The sequence below is a fragment of the Urocampus carinirostris genome, chromosome 13 (assembly GCF_059441175.1).
Source record: "Urocampus carinirostris isolate Australia breed hairy pipefish chromosome 13, RoL_Ucar_1.0, whole genome shotgun sequence".
NCBI classification, from domain to species: domain Eukaryota; kingdom Metazoa; phylum Chordata; class Actinopteri; order Syngnathiformes; family Syngnathidae; genus Urocampus; species Urocampus carinirostris.
This window is the reverse complement of record NC_142361.1, coordinates 5460118-5483579: the sequence shown is the minus strand read 5'-3', so window position 1 is coordinate 5483579 and position 23462 is coordinate 5460118. Positions and strand designations below refer to the sequence as shown.

Here is a 23462-nt window from a genome sequence, read left to right as displayed (position 1 = left end):
CTTGAATAAATTTGTGGAAAAAAAAAAACAGTACTCTTACTCCACTACATTGAAGTCGTTGCTTCGTTACTGAATACATCCCATCCATGTAAGTACACACCTGTCTGTCTCCTATAGGTATGGATCTACTCCACAACTTTCCTCTCATCAAGAAGCTGCCATTCAAAACAACACAGGTCTTTGTGCATCTGCAGCCTGTGAGAAACATTCAGTCATGCTGAACTGTCACACCTTCACAGCAAGAACCTTAAGGTTCATGGGCTACCTTGTTGTTCTGCCTGAAGAGCCTGTTAGTACTGGGGCTTTAAATGTACTTCTTGTGCTTGAAATATTTGATTAGTACTATTTTATTTTATTAAAGTGCTTAAATTTACGTTACCGTCGAAAAATTGCAAGATTTTAAATGCACAAATACTATTTATCCTGACACCCCTTTGAACTATTTGCCCAATTGCACAGCCTATTATGAATGCTGAGTCTTGTTTGTTTTCTGAGAATCTACTGCACCTACTGGTAACTTGTTTGGCACGTAACAATAAAAAATATACTAAAACCTGAGATATTCTGGTTAGTCACATTGCACTATTATTAGATAGATAGCTAGGTAGCTAGCTAGCTAGCTAGATAGATACTTTATTCATCCCCGCAGGGAAATTCAGAATTCCAGCAGCATCCCTTCGCTGAGAACAATACAATAAATAATATACTATATATTAATAATAATATAAATAAAATATTATTTTGAACAGAAGATAATTTTAGAATGTTGTACCCATTTGGCTCATGACTTTATGGTCTTGTTCAACAGGAAGATTCGACATATGCAGGAAAGTATTTCTAATGATCATGTAAATAAGTCTGAAGTCAAAGATTTAGAAGTTATTGGAGACACACAGATAACATGAACAGGTGTCAGCCCAATGACTGATGAAGACACTTCCTGCCATTGAGAGATACAGCTGTTTTGAGAAGAAACATTATTAAGTCTTAACATTATTTGTATGAGATATTGTATGTAACTTAAAACTTAAAATGTGAATTTATATTGAGCCAAGATTAGTTAAAAACAAACCAAAAGATTCAGTCTCCTTTATATCATTTAATGATGTTTTCTGACGTCATATATTTGTTAAGCACTGTATTACATATTGGTTTTGATGATGCAAGTCCTGACATGCTCTATATTTAATGTATATATTTCCCTTTCATCTAAATGAAAGCATGTGATGGCTCTTTTGATTGGCGCACAGTACAGTGGCTCTCCTTTAATTCTTTATCAAATGCATTGATCGCCGTGGGCTGCGCCTTGCGAAGCCATTGATCCGCGCACTCTGTCTGGAGGTCGCCGATAAGCTCCCCCTTTCTGTCTCTCTATCACCCCCGCTTTTCTTGTCACCCCTTTGGCGAAAATGGAGTTGTGAATTTTTTAGACATTTGATTTTAGGTAAATATTGTATCCGTGTTCCAATGACAGTAGGCAAATGAAATGCTAAGGTCCAAAATGCTATCAATGTACTTCCTTATTAAAATTAAAAATTAAAATAAGGGAGCAATGAATTTTACATTAAGGGCTTACACAAATAAAATCTAAATGTTTCCACTCTGTTCATAACATGCAAAATTAATCTGTAACAATTTAATTTCATGTAATAGCATTTGAAATTAAAGAGCTAAAAAAATGTTGCCCTACAGTACCCAACAATAATATATAGAAAATATGATATGTATTTAATCCATATCACATTGAGGGTTCAAATTGAAGCACTTTTTAAGACTTTCAAAGCCATTTTTTTACAATTTCTCCATAACGATTAAAAGAAAGGAATCCAGTGTGAATTATGTGTTTCGCAGAACCACAAATATCTCGTCAATAATTGTTCCGTAATACTTGCACTTATTATGCATTTTATAGTGCCCAGTTTAAAATGCACTTTTCCTCTTGGGCACGACATGTAGAGGGCAACGACAATTCATAGGACAATGCCATACAAACTAATGCTAGCAGCCATTATTAAGCTGGAAGAAGAAATGCAATGACAGAGTGAAGCCACCATACAGCAGACTTAAGAATAATGACACCAATGTCAAGTGTTTACAAGAACCTTACCAACAATTCAAGCACTCTTCACTTCTTGAAAGGACATTGGGATTCAAGCATTTTCAAGATTTCAGGCACCCATACAATCGCTGCACATTTTTAGTAAGGAGACACTTGCTTACTGTCATCATTGCGACTCCAAAAATCTTACGGGTAAAGGTAAAACACGCCCCATACTATAAAATCCAAAAACTTTGTAAACAAAGTATGGTGTTTAAATTTCAGTTCTTAGCAAAGAGAACTTTTGCAGTTGGGCAGGTACAACAGGATGTGCATATAAACATAGAGATGTCATTGATGAGCGAGTAAGAAGGGTAGGTTTTGCCCTTTTTGCAGATGGGACGTTTGAAGACGGAAATAAACAGCGGTAAACGCTGTGAACTTTGCGTGTTGCACATGTCAACACTTATGAGCTATGCGCATACAAGTCAAGTCATGTTTATTTGTGACGCCCTTAATGACAAAGTCTCAAAGGGCTGCACCGACCACAGATTATCGCAAACCACAGACTATTATTACACCTTCCCTTGACAAATACAGACTGACGGTTTTTGTCATTCATACAACAAGAATTTTAAATTTATCTTTGTTAAAATGAAGTATTAAAGTGCTGTTTGGACAAACTTAGCATAGTCTCAATGGAAAGTTTCTTTATATTTTTACTGTAATAGCCAACACTCGGCTGGTATACAGTGGCCAAATTACATCCAAACATTTTAACCAGTCGTGAATACAAACAGACAGGATCACATTTACTCTGCGTATGGAATCATCAGTACAATACAGTGGTAACTCTACATTCAACCTTAATTTGTTGCAGGATTGTGCTCTAGGTCAAAAGGCTTGTCTAATGATCAAATGTTCCTAATATAAAGTAATCAAAAACTGTTTGGGCCATTCCTGATCTCTCAAAAGGATCAAGATAAAACCCTAAAGAGAGATAAAACACATCTTCCTTATCACTTAAAAAAAAACAATCAAATACTAATTAAACATAAAATATACCATAATACAAGAAATAAGATGATAACAATATAATAAAAAGTGAGTGTATAATGAAGGAGTTGCCGTATCAAAGGTGTGATTGTGGCGGAGAAGTGCAGGAGTAGGGGGGAGTGACAGTGGAAAACTTTTGATGATACGAAAGCACTTACTGTACAAATAAAATTAAAGTTACTGTAACTTGAAATGAACCTGAACATACACAAAAATTAACAGGACTTTTTGGGGCATTTTTTGGTGTTCACGGCCCTGAGTAATGAGGCCCAGACACAAGTTCATAGCGTCTGAAAGGTGAGCATTGTTGTTTAAAGTCATGAACAGCACTGGCCAATCAAATCATTGAAAGATGAAGTGTAGATTCGCGGCATAACCTGGAATGTAGATGTGCTGATGATGACCAGCCTTGGCCAGAGTAAATATCACTTTCTTTTGCTCTTTTAGCTGGACGTGCAACGCTAGCACTCTCCAAGGTTACGTAAATGAGCAAGGGAAGTGTCATGAAAGGGAGTTGTCACAAGACCAGTTGCCACTGAATTCTTTATTTTTTTCTTGCGTCGTTTCAATTGTCATAAACTTTTTTTTTCGAAGACCACTTACTGTTTCCATTTGCGTGACTCATGGCTAAGATCACAAAAAAAGTTACAAAAAGGAGCTGCCATACAATGCAATTAAAGAGATAACAAACAAACTTGCTGTGGAATACAGGTACTCAAGAAGTATAACCAAGGGCGCAGAATTACCATAAAATTCGGACTATAAGGCGCACCTGATTATAGGCCAAAACCCAGACATTTTTAAAGGAATAACCATTGTGTACATACATAAGCCGCACCTGACTACAGCGGAACCTCGGTTTTCGAACGGCTCTCAGTTCGAACAAATCGGAGCCCGACCAAAAATTTAGAGAAATTCTTGCTTCGCTGTTCGGTCAAAAAATCGGAGTTTGAACGCCGGTAGTGAGTGAGTGCGTACGCTAGGGTGCGATGCTGAGCGGCGTACGGGTGTAGATCGCTCTTTTCGTTACCAACTTTTAACGCGTAAAGACGTGCTTTGTTTTGCTTTCGCTTTTAATATAGGTGTACGAAGTGTTTTAGCCCCAAATTATGCCTCCGAAGAAAGTCAGTGCAAGCAGCAAATTTGCTACAGGTGAAAAAGGAAAAGTAGTGCGTACAACTCTTGCATTTAAGAAAGAAATAATAGCAAAATATGAAGGAGGTGTGCGAGTGTCTTCTGCTGACCACAACAAAGGTAAGAAATCCTATTCATAAATTTTTTCTTTATCCTTTTTTTAATTTTTACACGTTCATGTTAGCGTAATCTTTCGTACGGAAGATTATGATAACGTGAACGTACGATTAGCCTGTGTTAGCTTTATGTTTACGTTAAACATTCAAGGTAAACATTCAGGGTGTTGGAACCGGGCCCAACAATCAGGGTGTTGGAACGGAGCCCCCTTTCCAATGAACCGCTCACCACTTGTTGTGGAGACCCGGGTGCTAAATGACTTGTAAACGACCTGATTTTTCTATTTTTACACGTTCATGTTAGCGTAATCTTTCGTACGGGAGATTACGATAACGCGAACGTACGATTAGCCTCGGTTAGCTTTATGTTTACGTTAAACATTTAAGGTAAACATTCAGGGTGTTGGAACGGATTAAAACGATTTACATTATTTTTAATGGGAAAAATGATTTCGGTCATCGAACAAATTGGTTTTCAAACAGGGTTCTGGAACGGATTATGGTTGAGAACCGAGGTTCCACTGTATAAGCAGCATGTGCACACATTGAAACATGAGATATTTACAAGGAAAGATGATACACAGAAATAGTTTTAAAAATATACGGTACCATAATGTTCCGACTGCCCCGACTACCTGTCGGTGGGCGCCGGACTTTCGATACACAAATACGTGTCTGCACGATGTCACTCGTCACTGAAATGTCATGCCACATATCAGTGAAACGCTTACTCTTGGGATTCAAGATGTAATGACCATTTCAAAATAAACTCAGCAGAGAAACCTCATGGTCAGTCTGAAACAAGCTACCCGAAATCTATAAAGCGTAACTCACCGTCCACTGGGCCGTCTTCAACTTTTTTGAATGTCCGTGAAAATGGCTACTTAACATCAAGGACAATCCTTAGAATGCGACCGTGTTAAGTATTTACTCCAAAACACAAGATAATGATGTGAGATGAATAGGAATCCGCCATAAACATGTCCGCTTCATTGGACTTTGCTTCTTGTAATCCATTCGTTTTTGCCAAATTATTTCCGTTTACAATTAAACAGACTTCCAATTTGGTAGTTGGCGCTCCCCTTTCGGTTGACAACTTTACCATGATGAGATTTTGTTCATGCTAGTTTTATTCATGCACAGAGCGTGAAGTTACATTAAACTAGCGTCTTCCTCAACACATATAATCCACCTGTCTCACACTTACCATTACTGCTCAGGGACCCTTAGGAGCAGTTAAAAAATGCATAAATTGGCCGCATCATGGGCAGCACGGCGGGGCAGTGGTTAGCGCGTGTGCGGCACAGTTCTGAGGTCATGAGATCAAGCCTTCCTGTGTGGAGTTTGCATGTTCTCCCCGTGCCTGCGTGGGCTTCCTCCGGGCACTCCGGTTTCCTCCCACATTCCAAAAACATGCATGTCAGGTTAATTGGCCAGTCCAAATTGTCCCTCGTGTGAATAAGTGAGTGGGTTGTCTGTCTCTGTGTGCCCTGCGATTGGCTGGCAACCAGTTCAGGGTGTCCCCTGCCCACTGCCCGAAGATAGCTGAGATGGGCACCTGCACCCCCGCAACCTTACTGAGGATAAGCGGTGCAGATAATGGATGGATAGATGGATGGATGGATGGATGGATGGATGGGGGGGATGGATGGATGGATGGATGGATGGATGGATGCATCATTGCATAAGCCGCAGGGTTGAAAGCTTTGGGGAAAAGTCGTGGCATAAGTCCAAATTTTACGGTAGTTGCCTGATGGCATGCGCAAACTGGACCAAGCTGATGGCAATGAGCAGTTTCGAGCAGTCTCAAGTGGAAGCCTCTGGGACTGTTGAACTTGAGTTTCCTTCATAAACCGAGCAAATCTTTGGTCTAAAAAAAAACAAAAAAAAAAAAACAACGCATACACCAATATTCTCGTGTTTAGAAGTGCTCAAATATAGTTATACTGTAGTTATGTTCAGACATTCTGTGCCTGTCACAAACCAAAAAGTGTGTGCAAGCCTGCTAGTGTGTGTGCCCCTGTTCTGTTGACCTATGCTCTCCCTCCTGCTATCCCTAATTGTTGCCCACAGTGACGGTCGCTTTCATGTAAGGTCATGCAGGTCCACTCCACTCGCTTCGCATCTCCTGTGTGCTTGAAAACACTGTTTTTCGCTTACCTCCATTTGCTCACTTTGTCTCCCTACTCCCCTTACATGTATCATAATGTGTGAGTGAGAGAGAGCTCCCAAAGTGTTTTTCTGTGATAATGCATTTAATGCATTTTGTAAAATGTGTAGTGTACATTCAAGTTGTGACTTATTATTGTATTATCTAACTCTTTTGCAGCAGCGGCAAGCATGAGCTTCTCGATTTTGCATGTTCCTATTGTTTTTATGTTATGAGATGCATGCTTAATGATGCCACATTTCATTTTAGTGGTACAGCTTCTCATTGATTGATCACTTAGACGAAAGAATCGACACCAGGGGTTGGCAAACTACGGCCCGCGGGCTCGATCAGGCCAGCCAACATTGTTAGTTTTAATCCGACAAGACAAAGCTGAGAAGCATGAGAAAAATAAGCCCCTATCACTTCCAACAAAGACCTGCAGTTTGAAATATGTCCATTGGATGTTGCCAAAGCTAAGTGCCATTCCCGAAGCTGTATTTGCTGACTACCATTTATCAACCAGAGAATCTTTGAGGAAACATCCTGAAGTTATTTTATTTAAAATAGAAGTCACGAACGCAATGTTAAAGGCAAAGGATGGCACTGACCTGGCTTAAAAAAATACACAATCAAAATATAGCACCTGGGTGTCTTTGCAGAAGTTTAAGGAGACTTTGGCTCTATTCTATATTACAGTAGCTAAAATCTAATAGTGAAGTTCACAAATTCAGCCAAACATTTAAAAAGCATAAAAAGCAGAAAAGAACTTCAAAATCATTAAATCAATCATCTACACACGTGTTTCAACCCAGCCTGGCAAACAAACATGGTAAAGATATAACACTAATGTTTTTTTTTTTTTTTATTAATAATAACACGTAATTTTTTTGGTGTCTTTCTTATCCTGTGTCCTTTCGTGTTCCCCGATAAAAACTGTTTTTCATTCCGCTCTGGCCAACATTCAAATAACTGGCTACATTTTCTGTAATTGCTTTCTTCTAAAATTATTTTTATTTAGCAACATATTACATTTCATGCAATAAACCCCCGACTGAAGTGCTTAAAAAGCAGATTGTTGTTTTTACACAAACATAGTTATTTGTATACTTTGAGTGTTTCAAAACCAATTGGATAAAAAAATGGACAATAAAACAACTTGTACAGGTAAATGCAAACAAGAAAAAATGGATTGGCTATTGTGATCTTTTTTTCCTTACCTATTAACGAGTTATCTGCTTCACATCACTCTATCAGCATATAGGAACAATTGAATAAATCAATCAGCCATTTCTTTGGGCTGCCCCTGTGCAAATTTCTTCAAACGAATGCAGCTCGCGCCTCAAAAACTTTCCCCACACCTGATCTACAGTATGCAGCTACTGCACATTATGGAAGCAAAGTTAGCTTAGTGCCACACTTTCTTGAGTAGCATCCCGCCCACAGTAAATTTTGATTGAAGTAAAAATAATTTAGCACTCTTTATTGACATTCCACCGTTTAAGTGATCATGTTATGCAAATAACATCATGTCCAGTTATTTTTCTGTCCGTGGTGTCTTGTCGCGCTTGAGCTGGTGATGTTCATTAGCAGTCATAGCAGATGAAAGTAGTAATTTCACAGCGGCATAGTCATGCTAATTGTCACTATGATGATGACAATGTGTGTGTATACCTGTTCTCTTGCATGAGGGTTGAACACACACACACACACACACACACACACACACACACACACACACACGCCTCCATGTTTTCCAGGTAAAATACTTCGCTGCTCACTGACTCGTTGAGATTCCTATAATTGGGTCTCGTTTGATTTAGCCGACGTGAGGACTACTGCCCTCCCCTCCCAAACCACAACAAAACCAACTTAGATGCCTGTACTCATAGTGCAGGGGACACCGGGGATCTCCGCTGCGCTGACCCTGGCAGCTGCGATGACCCTGGCAGCTCCCCTGCCATTGACTGAACTCTGAACCCCTACTCTGCTGGTTTTCCAGTCAGTCCTTTTGTAACCAAAACAAGGACCTTCACACCTCCCTCTGACTTTACTTCCTCATCTTTTTCCTCAATGGCTCTCATACACAAGATGTGAAAATGTGTGTTTACCAAAGTAAGCACACCATTTGAAACTGCATAATGTCAATTACCATCTTTTCATACTATAAGATGCACCAAATTATTAGGCAGACCCCCAAAACTTCTGTTGTCATACTTTTTCATACATAAGACACAATAAATTGAGTTTACAGTAAGAGCTACTGTGTGTATTCGTGTATAACCGTTTGGCTCTATACACCTATGGTACATATTACTCCCTTAATGTTCCAACAGCGGGCCATCAGACTGTTGAGAAGCAAATATGAGTCTGTATGATGTCACCAGTCACTAAAATATGTCATGCCACACAATATTGGAAAGCTTAAACCTTGAGATTCAGATATGATGACCATTTCACGATCAGTCTGAAAGAAAATACCCGAATACTATAAAGCCGGTATAGCTCACCAATAATATGCTGTGATAGTCAGCTGAGGACACGATTCTCAACTTACAAGGTTTTGTTACATTCAGGACAGTCCAGTGAATCCAACAGTGACAAAAATTTACTCCATAACACAATATAATGCCAACAGATAAAAACAAATCAGCCTAAAAGAACTTCTGCATCATTGGACGAGCTTTGTTGTAATCCATTTTTTTCACCCCATAATTCCGTTTTTAAAGTAAACAAATTAGGAAAATGATTTCCAATATGGCTGTTAGCCTCTATTTTTTCTATTGACACCACTCTTGACGAATCGCAAGCTTTTTTTCACGGTCCCTAGCCATCTAGAGTCCATAAGGGCGTGTATTGAAATAAACGACACACATAACTTTGGCTCTAATTATCACCTGCCAGGAGTGACCGATGACCGAAATGTTGGGTGACACGCTGGTTTGCCAATAGAATTCCCAACATAAACGTATGCATATTCACAATGTTTTTTTTTTCCAAATCACAGCTGAAAATAAACATGCGTAATGCAACTTGGAATCAATTTTTACGCTCGCTTTTCACAAGTATGCATAATCAGTGATTGACATCTAGAAAGATAAGTCAAACATTTATATCTCTTTCACAATGTCTAAAAATTGGCCAAAGTAAAATACACAGTTGCAGGGGTTTTAGAGCTGTAAACTGGTCATTTCCAATTGGCCACTTCTGGAAACTCCGTGACGTAACATTAGAAAAATGTGTAAAACACAATGTTTAGTTTTTTGGATTGGGATCAAATTTGACCTCGGACCAGGTAATCTTAGATGCTATTGTCCCAGCCGCTTTTAAGGTAAGATGCCCATGCTACACTCATTTGCAGGCATGTGATTCAAAAAAATTCAGGCAAGCATAAAAACTTTCTTTATCTGAGTGTTACAACTTAGATTATTTAATGTTAGTAGCACTTGAAATTTGGCACAAAGCTGCCCATATTCTCCAAACGGTTTAAGAACAGCATTCAATTTACCTTGGCTACATCTTGGATTAGAATTTTAGGTGAATTTTACAGAATTGTAAAAGGGTTACTATAATGATGCAGAAGGCTGATCAGTCGATAGAAGTCGCCGACAAAAATCGCAAAACATTGTATGAAATGGGAATCAAACCCAGATAGTGTCAAAGAGAGCCCTGCCACTTTACTATCAGAGGTATGTATGAAATACGAAAAAGTCATAAGAGCCTATACCATGATCACACTAATTTTACTTACGTGCCAGCAACATTGATTTGAATAGTGCATTTTGATAGATTAAACAGTATCTCCACTTCTTCATTTGTGTGTCACTAACCTTAATAAGTATACATACGTAAAAGTGTATTTTGTTGAAATACTTTGTTTTCTCCATTCTTTAACTTGTGTTAGTGAAAAAGTAGAGAGTGTTTAACCTATCAGAATGCAGTAGACAAATCAGAGTTCCTGGCACCTAGTGTAAAAATAATGTCATAATGAAATAACCTTGTCATATGTCTCTGGTTTCAGCAATCTCACCGCTGCTACTTGGGTTCGGCTCCTGAGGCTAGGACGCAGCCATAAAGAACACTCGTCTGCACCCACCCGGAGGGGGGAGCCGGAGCTACACTGTGGGAGTCCCGGCAGCAACGGCCTGGATTGTGGAACCCAGAAGGGAGAGGACCCACGCAGAAGGGAAAGGACCCACACAGAGGACTGGAAGAATGCTGCTTGGGAGGGTGGGATGGCAGAGCTATGCCCTTGCACAATAGTATTGCCTTTTACACGCTGGTTAACTACTGTTAAAAGAAAATAACTCTGAAATTGTTTAATTGATGTTGAAAATGTCAGGAAAAAATGTTAAAACGTCATATCGTCACGTCATATTGTCAAATATAAAAAAATTGTGAATATGCTTGATGGCTGTGCTTTGCTGCTGTTGGTGTCGATGGATTTGTTCAGACCGAGGACAATCGACTTTGGCCTGGACGGATCTATTGACACTAACAAAGATGTTATATAATGAAATTGTGAATATGTTTGATTTTCGAGAAGGTTTGTTCAAACCTCACTTTGTGTTTGCTGTTAAAAACGTAATATTGGATTATAATATTGTGAATGTGCTTAATTGCTGTTGAGATTGTCATGATTGTTTTTTGTTTTTAGTGTCAATAAATTTGTTCAAACCAAAAAAAAATACAATGATTTGTTAAATCTTGTATGTAAAACCTTGTAGGATAACGCATACTTATACCTACTGTGTGAATTTTGAATCGTGTCCCCTGTATTCTGTGGGTCATAAGACACACCATCAGATTTTAGGCCATATTTGGGTTTTTAGGGGTGCACCTTATAGTTTTTATAACAATAATAATAATAATAATAATTTCCTTGTATTGTCATTCTGTGTAACAATGTACACAGAACGAAATGTCGATTGCACCTGACCCGATGCAGCCGCAGCCAAGAGAGGGCGCCGCCGACCACTTTTTAAGTCTTAGGAATGACTCGGCCGGGGCGCGAACCCGAACCTCCCAGTCTCAAAGCGGGCGCCTTACCATCTAGGCTACTGAGCTGGTAACAAGCATATACCTGTAGTTGTGGGATGGCATATTTATTATGAATTTTAGGACAGGAAGGTTCATTCCGTGTGTTTTTCTTAGTTTTTTTTGTTGGTCTGCCTGCAAACTTGCACTGATTTTTGTTGTTACTGAACAAAAAGGCCTAAGAAGCACCTTTTCCCATTGTTGATTTTCCCTGTGTTGGTCAAGAATGTGCACATAAAAAAATCGCAATTATTAAGACTTCTATCGACTGATCAGCCTTTTGCATCATTATAGTAACCCTTTTACAATTCTGTAAAATTCACCTAAAATTTTAATCCAAGATGTACCCAAGGTAAAGAAAATATGGTTCATTGAAGCAAAGACTACGTCAAAATGTGCAATACTTCAAAAAATGTCTGACTATCAACTGCAAGACATACAACCGACTGTAACAAGACATGAAGAAATTGGATAGCAAAGCCTTTCTTGCATATTGCCTCTACTTTTTTAGACTACAATGGATTTCATTTTAAAGCTTTCCCTTTCTTTTTTCCTCTACTTCTTTGCTAATTTTCTACACCTTTTTACTTCTGTTGGTCTCTGTTTTTTTAAGTAACTGCCCTTAATAGACCTGAAATAGTTGGCCTGGGAGTTCCTCTGCCCTGTGTGTGTTAGTGTGTGGAGATGTGGCATGGCTGAAACAATCAAAGAAAGAGATCAAAGGTGAGCTATGCGTTTGTGTGTGCGCCTGCACGAGTGCCAGTGTGTGTTAATGAGCGCAAGTAATGCAACTTGGTTGCATCACAAGAGCTGATCAAGCCGTCATGAGAAGAAAGCAGCAGTATGCACGCACACACTTGCATGCCTTGTGTTCATGTTTGACACAATCGCTTGGAGCACTTCAAGAGGGAAACCGTCAAAAGTTTTATGTTCACCTTTCATCTTCCTCCTGAATCACAAAGCCAATTTAAAAGACTGCAGTGGAGACCTTAAAAGGTCTGACACGATCCTAAAAGTTACCCCTCCCACTCAGAGTAACAAACTAAAAGGGCCGTTAAACACACTTTTCTTTATAATTTGGTAATGAAGACAGATCACAAAGGCTCTTTAGTAGAAGACAGAGGAACCGCCACAAAAAGAAATTTTAAAAAGTCTTGGTTGAGTTGGACTTCCTCGAAATCAGTACATTTATTGACCATTTTACCAGAGTGGTCCAAAAATTGATATCAATATTAATGCTTTGAAAACGGGAGATAAAACTGGTGACTTACAAATTTGTAAGGAAGTAATAAAAAATTATGACTGTTTTCAACCAGTTTTTATACTATTTCACGACTCACGGATCTCTTGACCACAAGGGTCGTCGGGGCACCACCGGGGCCAAAACTCTGGACAGCATTCTTCACTGCTAACAATTCCTGGAGTGTCGGTCATCGCAAAGTTGGCAACCGTTCATTCCTTGATGTTGTCAGCCCAGTTCTTTTTCAGTCTTCCTCTCCTCCTGCCCCCTTGAACTGTGCCCTGGCTGGGAAGGAGCCCGAGTTGGTGTGTTAGGTTCCGACAAGATATAGTCAGACTCATCTCCACACACGGCTTGGGGTCTGGTACCAGTCCATTTAACAGGTGTTGGACTCTCTTCAACTCTGGTTGCCCGTGGCGAGAGGCGACAATCTGGTGTGGGCCAAGGCTCAGTGGCTGTACGTTGGGGTTCACCCTGGTAGACGAGAGGGTATGCCTCCGTCTTTGGGCGGGGGATTGGTCCTGATCGTTGTTTGTGCTTGTGCACCAAACAGCAGTTCAGAGTACCCACTCTACTTGGCGTCCTTGTGCTTAAGAGGTTCCAATGCTGGGGGTAGATGCTGGTTGTGAGGTCTGTTTGGAACGTCTAGCAGAATTTCACCCATGTCCCGAGGGAGGCGGAGGACATTGAATCTGAGTGGACCATGTTCCATGCTTCCATGCCAAAGGCGGCTGACCAGAGCTGTGCCCGTAAGATAGTTAGAGCCTGCCGTGGCGGCAACCCTCAGACCAATTGGTGGTGACGGGGGATAAGGGAGAATTATTGGGCCCTCCTGGCCTGTGGGACTTCCGAAAGGCTTTAAGGAAATTCTGATCCACCATCTGGTGTCTTAGAGGGTAGGGGAAATTGGTGTGCCACCAACACGGATTATAGTGGATATGGGGCGCTGCTGACCTCGGCCCATCATGTTGTGAAGCAGTGGCCAATACTTCAAAGACCTCCTCAATCACACCAACACGTCTTCTTTTGAGGAAGCAGATGCTGAGAACCCTGAGGTTGGCTATGATATCTCTGGGGTTGAAGTCACTGAAGTGGTCAAATTCCTTGGTGCCAAGGCCCCAGGTGTTGACAAGATCCGTCAAAGGTTTGTCTACATGTGTTATGAGGAGTTGGAGAAGTTCCTCGGGGAGCCTTTTAGAGGGTGCTTCGGGATTATGGGTTACCGTCTTATCAGGGCTGTACGGTCCCTGTACGCCCACTGTCAGAGTTGGGTCTGCATTCCTGGCAGTATGTCGGATTTGTTTCCAGTGGGAGTTGGACTGCGCCAAGGCTTCCCTTTGTCACAGATTCTGTTCATAACCTTTATTGACAGAATTTCTAGGCCTGGTTTGAAGGCCTCAGCATTGCATCTCTGCTGTTGTGCTGTTGGCTTCTCGTCGTAATCTTCAGCTCTCGCTGGAGCGGTTCGCAGCAGAGTGTGAAGCGGCCAGGATGAAAAACAGCACCTTCAAGTCTAAGACCATTGCTCTCAGCCGGAAAAGGCTGGCATACTGGTTCTGGGTTGGGGAAGTCTTCCCGCCCCAAATAGAGGAGTTAAAATATCTCGGGGTCTTGTTCACGAGTTAGGGTAGGATGGAACAGGAGATCGACAGACGGATTGTTGCATTGGACCCTGTAACGGTCTGTTGTGGTGAAGAAGGAGCCAAGCCAAAAGGCAAAGCTCTCGAGTTATCGGTTGATCTACGTTCCTACCTTCACCTATGGTCATAAACTGTGGGTCATGACCAAAATAACAAGATTCTGGATACAAGCGACTGGAATGAGTTTCCTCCGCAGGGTGGCCGGGCTCTCCCTAAGAGATAAGGTGAGAAGCTCAGAAATTCAGGAGGGTCTTTGTGTATAGCCACTGCTCCTCGCATTGAGAGGAGCCAGTTGAGGTGGCTTGGGCATTTGATAAGGATGCCTCTCCCTCGGGAGGTGTTCCAGGCGTGTCCCACCAGCCGGATGGCCCGGGAAGACCCAACCTGCCTGGAGAGACGAAGTCTCTAGGCTGGCCTGGGAACACGTCAAAATCCTGTCAGATGAGCTGGACTAATAGGCGGAGGAAGGGGAGGTCTGGGATTCCCTGCTGCCCCCGCGACCTGACCCCGGATAAGCGGAAGAAAATAAATAGATGGCTCTTCGTAAGGTCCAAACTGCCCTCTGATGGTGTGGGCACTGTTTCGTTTGTCACATGGGCTCCGTAGCTGATGCCTAGAAGTTTCCCATTGCATTTCATTGCATTGTATCTCCTTGGCCTGAAGTTTATTTTCTAGCTATGCGTATCGCAAGTGTAAAGCAAGATGGAAGTAACCAGCCCTTGCATGAGTCTGATCTTTGATTTCACTGCAATGTTTTTTGTCCTCTAGATAGTTTAAGTCAGGCAAGTGCAGCTGTGGTTTGAGCGATCCTGGCCATGATTTCTCGTTCTGAGCCCTCTTCTGATTTGACAGTTCCAAAATATTAAGACCATTTAGTGAGTTCAAGCTCTCGGTGGATGATACTGATTTTTGTGGGGATACCTTGGGGGGGGTTTGGTCATTATCTTTGTTTTATCTGTGCTGATTTCCATACCTTACTGGGTTGATGCTGTTCTTGTACATTCACTCACATCATATTTACATTTAAAATGTTATCACTCATTTACAAGTTCTATTCTCAGGTTTGTATCTCATTCACTCCTTCAAATGTTTATTTTCCTAAGAAACATATTATTTGGCACGTCGGCCTTTTTTAACTGATGATTCAGTTCATGTTTTTTTTTTACTATCAATGATTTTAATTTGCTGAGATTTGCCAAAATTTGTACAGTTGTCCATGAACGTGTCCAACTAGTAGATGTTGTTTTTCTTAGGACCCCATCTCTAGGAGTCTGATGGCAGGGTGTGATTGCTATTTCACTACCTGTAATGTCAAACAGCTTCCAATATATGTTATCAAACTCGCACATTATAAGGTTTTTACGTTTTGGGCCATTCATGTCATCATGTTAGAAAGGAGCATACCACTTTTCAGAAGATATTTTCCAGCCTGGTTACAGTAAATAAGAGCCATTACACACATTATAAATACAATTCAATAATACTTTGATAACTTTGTACAGTGAAACCCTCCCCAATCGCTCAGTCTTTTCCTTTTTATGTGGACCTTAACTTAGTACTTCCCACAAAAAGCCTACCAAATGAATCCTTACGCAAACTTCACATTTCATTCCAGGCACCCCTATCCAGGCATCACTGGCTATCATTGCAGGAATGGAATATAAACCTCCACCTACACTTTAAATATATGTTCCCTGCATCCGACTGACAACCCTGGATCAGAGCTTTCAGTTACTCCCACTCTTCAAGTCTACACCCAGATCTTAAAGTCTTAATGTGGATATCTCTCATAATCTATAATTCTCACATACTTTTGTGTTTTTATTTAGAGTTTCACTGGTTTCATTTGTCTTTATTTATTGTGCTGTGTAGTGTCGCGAATGTCACCTCAAACAAAATCAGTCTAAAAAATTTTATTTTCATTTTCTCTTACAATTTATTTTATACACACAACTAACAAATCAATCAAATATTTCTGACACAAACAAAATTATATTTTAAATGATCACGGCATGAATTGTATGGTTCTGCCTGAAGCTAAGCCCGTTTTTAATGTTCTCTTTACTGGGAATAAGAACCAAGAGAGTGCATAATCTCATTTAAATATTTACTGAATGCCAGAAAGATAGAATAAAACAGATTTGTCGCCTGTTTACACATGTGAAAGAAGTTTTATAGAATCGTTCCGACTCTTATAAGACTTGGCCGCTCACCCAAATGTTAGAGGACTCAGCTTCACTCCATGCAACAATATGGGACCAAATGGTTTTAAATGGTTTCAAAAGGATAAAGTGTGCTACAGTAATTATAGATGGGAATGCGCCAAGCAAAGACATGTCAGAGCAACATAGCGGTTCAGCTCAAGTCTTCTAACTAAAAACTGAGAAGCATCTTCTACCTGGTATGTTTGATAAACAACAACATTAATTTGTCTAATTATTCATAAAACTAATACAAGAAAATGTTTCAATAACTATGGTAAAAAAACATATATTGGATGCTAAAATAGCAGATCACAAGATGACACTGCGCCTCGCCCTTCTTTTCTACTTAACCCCTTCCCAGGTTGGTTTGATTGAATTAAGTCTTTCCTTGTGCATGCTAAACATCACGCTTGCTACTTAGACGGGCGGCATGGAAGATGGCAAATCAGGCTGATAACACACGCTCACACATGCACACTGACAGTAATCAAAAGAAGACATCAAGTAATCTAATCTGAATCACTGGCAATTATCAGCACGGTGGCCTTGGGGGCTACCTTTCCTTCCTTTGATCAATGCATTCTAATAAAAACAACAAAACTATTCAATAGGCGTATTGGTGGTGAGGTGGCAGCTGGAGCTGGGGGGGTTTGGTGTAAGGTGGGTGTCCTTGTAAAGTCAGACATCCAGTCGGCCATTTCAAAAGATGAGGCGGCACGGCAACACACCTTCTTCCCCCTCAAAGATGCGCGGCAGAGGCGGCTTTGAATCAATTAGCTTTCCTCCTGGTCCAGACCTTGGAAAGTCCTTGGTAAAGGCTGCTTGTTTGTTTTCCTATTTGTTTACGTGCATGTATTTGCATGCCTTCAATCGAGGAAATACAACTGACTGCAATTATTTGTACGGATTACCAGCGAGGACTGTGAAGATGTTTAATTCCTGAAGCCAAGTGTTCATATAAATGTTACTGGCATTTTTTGTTGTTCTGCTCAGTTTTTGCCCACTCTGAATTAGAAAGGATAACTCACAAAGGTGAAGCCAGACTTTTAAATTTACCAGGTTCAAGACACATCGTCTACAACTGAGTCTTGTCAAATGTGTTAAAAATCCTGCTGTTAATCTTAGGGCGCATTCACAATAGAGGCCATGATATTGTGTCATGCCAAAGCAGGCTTGCTGCTAAAGTCTGTTAGAGCAAGGGTTGAGATTATTTTTGACCCAAAGAGGCATGAAAGCCAATTTTTTAAGAGAGTCACACCATATATTTTAAGACAAAATTTAACAAAACTGCCAAAACTGCTTTCCAGACAAGCTAAGTCTTCAGCACATTTTATTTCATGTTCGATGATTTGATAAGATTTATGAAATAGTAATAATGCAAACAAATATAACACTAAGAATTTGTAATTTGCATGCAGTTAGTAAGATCATTGAGGCAAGTTTAGACCGTCATTCTTTTTAGTACATATGTTTTTAAAGCAAGATGCGAATTCTTTTGTAAAAATGTCACAAAATACTGCAAACGAGAAATTTACAGATGTATTAACCTTTCACTCTGACGGTGCTTGGTGTGAAAGAAAAAGGTTGCACTATGTGTGCAGAGATCATTTTTGCCATTGAAAGTTCAACGTTCGAAGCACTTAGTTTAACCTCTGCTAACTTCTGCTAGTTATCCACCCCAGGAAAGCGGAGAAGAGTTTAAATTTGGCCACCACCTTTCAAAGGCAGTCAGAGAGGTTGCCCTGGATGTGAAAAATGCCCCCAAAAAAGCTAACTCAGCAACTTTGGTATTGTTGACTCTGCGTTATTTCCCCGAAAAGACATTCCACTCAGAATGACATTGAATATCAACACCATTTCATGATCTTAGTCTCCATCTGGACTCAGTCTAACTCTTTCGGTTTTTCATTCTCATATACCAAAGACCCTGCTAAAAAGGGAAATGCCACCCAAAAATGATTTCTCGTCTGAAGGCGGGGGATGGTCTAATGGTGCACAACCATTCTAGTGTGTCTTGCATTCATTGGGGCACTACCCAAACCTCGACATCTGTTGTTGCTGTGAGAAATGGAAACACATTTAGCTGGCATGCCATGACAATTCCACGAGTAAAAGATGACCAAAGAGCCGAATGCCTACATGTGGGTGTAGTTGACATGACAGCTTTTGACACAGTCAAGAGAGTGTGAGAACAAGTTAATGAGCAGAAGGTTTCCCTCTTCGCTCAAGAGGACATTTTTGGAACAAAAAAGAGAGCACTAAAGGCGATCACTTTACACCTGAGTTACACAACACTACAGTAGGCCATTATGGAGTTTTATGAAATGAAAGGGAGACACATTTTAAAGATAGAATTTCATTTTAGCCTTTTCTATGATCAATAAAATACATTACAATAATACTATCAAAATTCTAATCTCCATAAGTATAGTTCTTTGCTTAGTTATCTTTATTAAGTTTGTACAGTGCCTTCCAAAGTATTTGACCTCATTAAACTTTTCGCAACATTTCAGACAAAGAAATGTTAGGCGTAAAAGCAACATAGTTCTTTACCTCCTCATTGTCGCTCCCCATCTAACCTCACTGAGTTTGAGTTTTTTGCAACAGAAATTGGGCAAGAATTTAATTCTCTAAATGTGCAAAACTGATATACCCCAAGCGACTTGCTGTAATTGCAGCAAAATGTGGTGCAAAATAACAAGAAAGGCTGCCTAATAATATTGCATGCACCTATTTTCAGGATGTTGTTAGAAAACTATAAACTATCCAATATATTTTGTTTCACTTCATAATTGTGTTACAATTGTTGATTGTGAAGCTTAAAACATCATGCAAGATTAAAAAGTTCAAGAGGGCCAAATTCCTTTGCAAAGCACTGTATAAATACACACGTGGTGTGTATAGAAACAAACTGAAGGCTTTAGCTGTATATAAATATACAAAGAAGACGACCCTGGGAAATAAAGCTGTTCTTAAACTCCAAAGAACAGGATTCTGATACCTACGGTATGCATTAAATGCAAACCAATGATCCATTCAATCATTTTATATTCATATTTATAGTATGTGGGAGGCATGGCTGCTTAGTGGTTAGCGCATCCGGGGCACAGTACTGAGGTAATGATTTTCAAATTCAGCTACCAGCCTTCCTGTGCCGAGTTTGCATGTTCTCCACTTGCTTTCGTAAGTTTCCTCCAGGCACTCCAGTTTTCTCCCACATCCCAAAAACATGATTGTCAGATTAATTGGCTGGTCCAAATTGTCCCTAGATGTGTATGAGCGAGTGAGTTGTCTCTGTGTGCCCCTTTCACTGCCTGGGAACCAGTTCAGGGTGTCCCCTGCCCACTGCTCGAAGACAGCTAAGTTGGCCTCCAGCACCACGCAACCCTAATAAGGATAAGCAGTGCAGATAATGGATGGATGGATGGATTTATCGTATTGTATATGTAGAGCTTGCATATTGACATAGCCGTTTAAAAACTGAACATTGCCAATATTTGAAGATTTAAACTGGTATCAGTAACATGTACAGTAATCACTCGATGTATCGTGGTTTAGATACTAGGCGGTTTTTCATTGTGCAGTGTGTACTGCAGCAGACAACACACAGCAGATGCTATCAAAAGGGCAGGTTGAGGAGGACTGTGTGTGTATAGGTGGGTAGAGTAAATCTACACATTTATTATACAATATATATATACCGTATTTTCCGCACTATATGGCGCACCATGTTATAAGGCGCACCTTCAATGAATGATATATTTTAAAACTTATGCCATACATAAGACGCACCCCATTATAAGGCGCTATAAGTGCATGCTGGTTTAAGATCAGGTAATTGTGCAATTTTGTAATTGTAATCCTGTGCAGTCCTTCGAGACATTTTTGGGATTAAGGGCTATTTACAGTAAATAAATGTGACGACTTGACTACAGTAGAGAATGTAGTTACTTTATGCAACCTCTAGATGTTGCCACGCTCAAGGGAATGTCAACAAAATATTCAAAAAGGTCAAACTTTATTAACAAACAAGCTTTCCACAACTCCATTCACTCCCAAAATAAATAAACAGCCGTTTTATTATTTTCTCTGAGGTAAAGCATTTTCGTGACACATCTTTGAACAACATCGACATATCATTTTATTTTTTGTCCATTTAGTCAACACGCAAAGAAAAAAACGTCTGATACTGTTATTTTAAATGAAACGTTAGTGCAATCGCAATAAAGTGACACTCGTAATGTGCAAAAACAACGAGTGCAAAGCAATAACATAATAACTGTAAAATGTAAAACGTAAACACACAAAAGAAAAACAAAGATCACTCTATAAGCTCCTCATCGACGAATCCCTCGAATTCTTCTTCTGCTGTGTTCGAATTGACCATATCTCAGTGAATGGGCCATCCAACACGTCCGGTGTTTTTGTGCCAGCGCTGTTGCCTTCATACGTATAGTTATCGTACTGACACTTCTGCTTGCCGCTCTTTGTTGAACAACCCACTGTTCAAGTGTCTCCTCTAACTCTGGCCATCTTGCTTTATTGCCACGGAAACTTTGTTGAGTTTGCCTTACTTGGCGGAGCTTATCTTCATCCTTTCTCCACTTCCGTACCATCGATTCATTTAAGTTTAACTCTCTCGCTGCCGCTCTATTGCCGTGTTGTGCTGCGTGACTGATCGCTTTGAGTTTAAACTCGGCGTTGTACGCGTGTCTCTTAACAGGAGCCATTTTCTTATACAAATGCACGTATGAAAGAGAATCTCGCTCTCTCTCTCGCTCTCTCTCTCTCTCAAACGTGACATTCTGAATAATTCTGCGTTTGTTTAAGGTAAATTGTGCTTTACATCTTCACCAGTCATAACCCTGGATTCAGACAAATACTGTATTTGTTGAATATGAATTAAGCAGTTTAATGGGGTAGCCATTTTGCCACTTAGTAAACAAATACAACACGAGCCCCGGCAACTACCAATTGTTTAATATTTCCCAGTATGCACAGCGCGAAAAATGGAGTCGGCGGCTGTTTCTCGTAGTTGCGAGACCTTGCGAATTTAATATTGAGCCATATATAAGGCGCACTGTGTTATAAGGCGCATGGTCAGCTTTTGAAAAAAAACAAGACTTTTAGGTGCGCCTTATAGTGCGGAAAATAAGGTATATATATATATATATATATATATATATATATATATATATATATATATATATATATATATATATATATATATATAGTGGAACCTCGGTTCTCGACCATAATCCGTTCCAGAACCCTGTTCGAAAACCGATTTGTTCAATCACCGAAATCGTTTTTTCCCATAAAAGTAATGTAAAATCGTTTTAATCGGTTCCAACACCCTGAACGTAAACATGAAGCTAACCCAGGCTAATCGTACGTTCGCGTTAGCGTAATCTTCCGTATGAAAGATTACGCTAACATGAACGTGTAAAAATAAAAAAATCAGGTTGTTTACACGTCATTTAGCACCCGGGTCTCCACAACAAGTGGTGAGCGGTTAAAGGATAAAGAAAAGATTTATGAATAGGATTTCTTACCTTTGTGGTGGTCTGCAGAAAGAAGGGAAACTCGCACATCTTCTTCATATTTTGCTATTATTTCTTTCTTAAATGCAATAGTTGTACGCACTACTCTTCTTTTTTCACCTGTAGCAACTTTGCTGCTTGCACCGACCTTCTTCCGAGGCATAATTAGGGGTTAAAACACTCCGTTCACTGATATTAAAAAGCAAAAAGGAGTGCGCGCTCACGTGACAAAAGTTCTTCACGAGGGGTGGGGGCAATCTACACCTGTACGTCGCTCAGCATCGCCCCTAGCGTACCGGCATTCGAACTCCGATTTTTTTAACAAAAAGCAAAGCAATAATTTCTTTAAATTTATTGTCGAGAACCGATTTGTTTGAACTGAAAGGCGTTCGAAAACAGAGGTTCCACTGTATATATATATATATATATATATATAGTGTGTTTGTGTGTGCTAGATTTATATGCACTGTGAATACAGCACAGTAAAAAAAGCCTTCCTGTATATGTATTTAATGAAAAAATAATTTTTAAAACAAGAAGGTACAATCAAAGACGCTGGATGGTTTGAGGGTGATAATAATACATTTTGCCAGTAGCTCACCAACGGCAGATCCATTACCCATAAAACGGATTACCTAGAGTTACAACTAGTGGGAAAAAGCTACCTTCGTGATAGATTTATTATATTTATTTCAAAGGCCTGGCTCAACCTCAGGATCCTCGATGTTAGCATTTAGCCAGCCAGCCGCTCTCAAAATAGTTTTCTTACACTGAAAGGAGAAGGCCTCCAATTTAATTTTACAATATTATGATGACAGGAAAGAACATTTAATGTTTTCATTCAACTAATTTAACAATAAAGAATGAATTTGAGCTGCGAAACGCCACCAACAGCATCCGGAATTGGAGTATTTTTGTCATCACGGAGTCTTGGCTTTCCCGACGCCGCATTACAACTAGCAGGACGCACGCTTCACCGGCACGAACGAGACGGAGACTCCGGTAAAAAAGGGTTGGGGCTATGCGCTACAATAACAGCCGAATCATTGACACACACTGCTCACTCGATATAGAGTTTCTAGCAGTATCGTGTGGACCCTTCTATCTACCGAGAGAGCTAACTGTGGTCATTGTGGTTGCTGTTTACGTTCCACCGGTTGCTAACGTTAGCATAGCGCTAAATCTCCTGCCCGCTGCTATCAATAAACAGCTTGCACACCCCAATGGAGCTTTTATCGTCACCGGCGACTTTAATCGGGCATGTTTATGGACTGTACTTCCCAAATCCATTCAATACGTGGACTG

The 23462-nt window shown here is 40.2% G+C and overlaps 1 protein-coding gene across 5 annotated transcripts in view; it reads right to left on the bottom strand.

Annotated features, from left to right (window-relative positions):
• ehbp1 (EH domain binding protein 1) overlaps nt 1-23462 on the bottom strand; it is a 278859-nt gene that overhangs the window by 95255 nt on the left and 160142 nt on the right. The gene's annotated exons all lie outside the window — the stretch shown is intronic.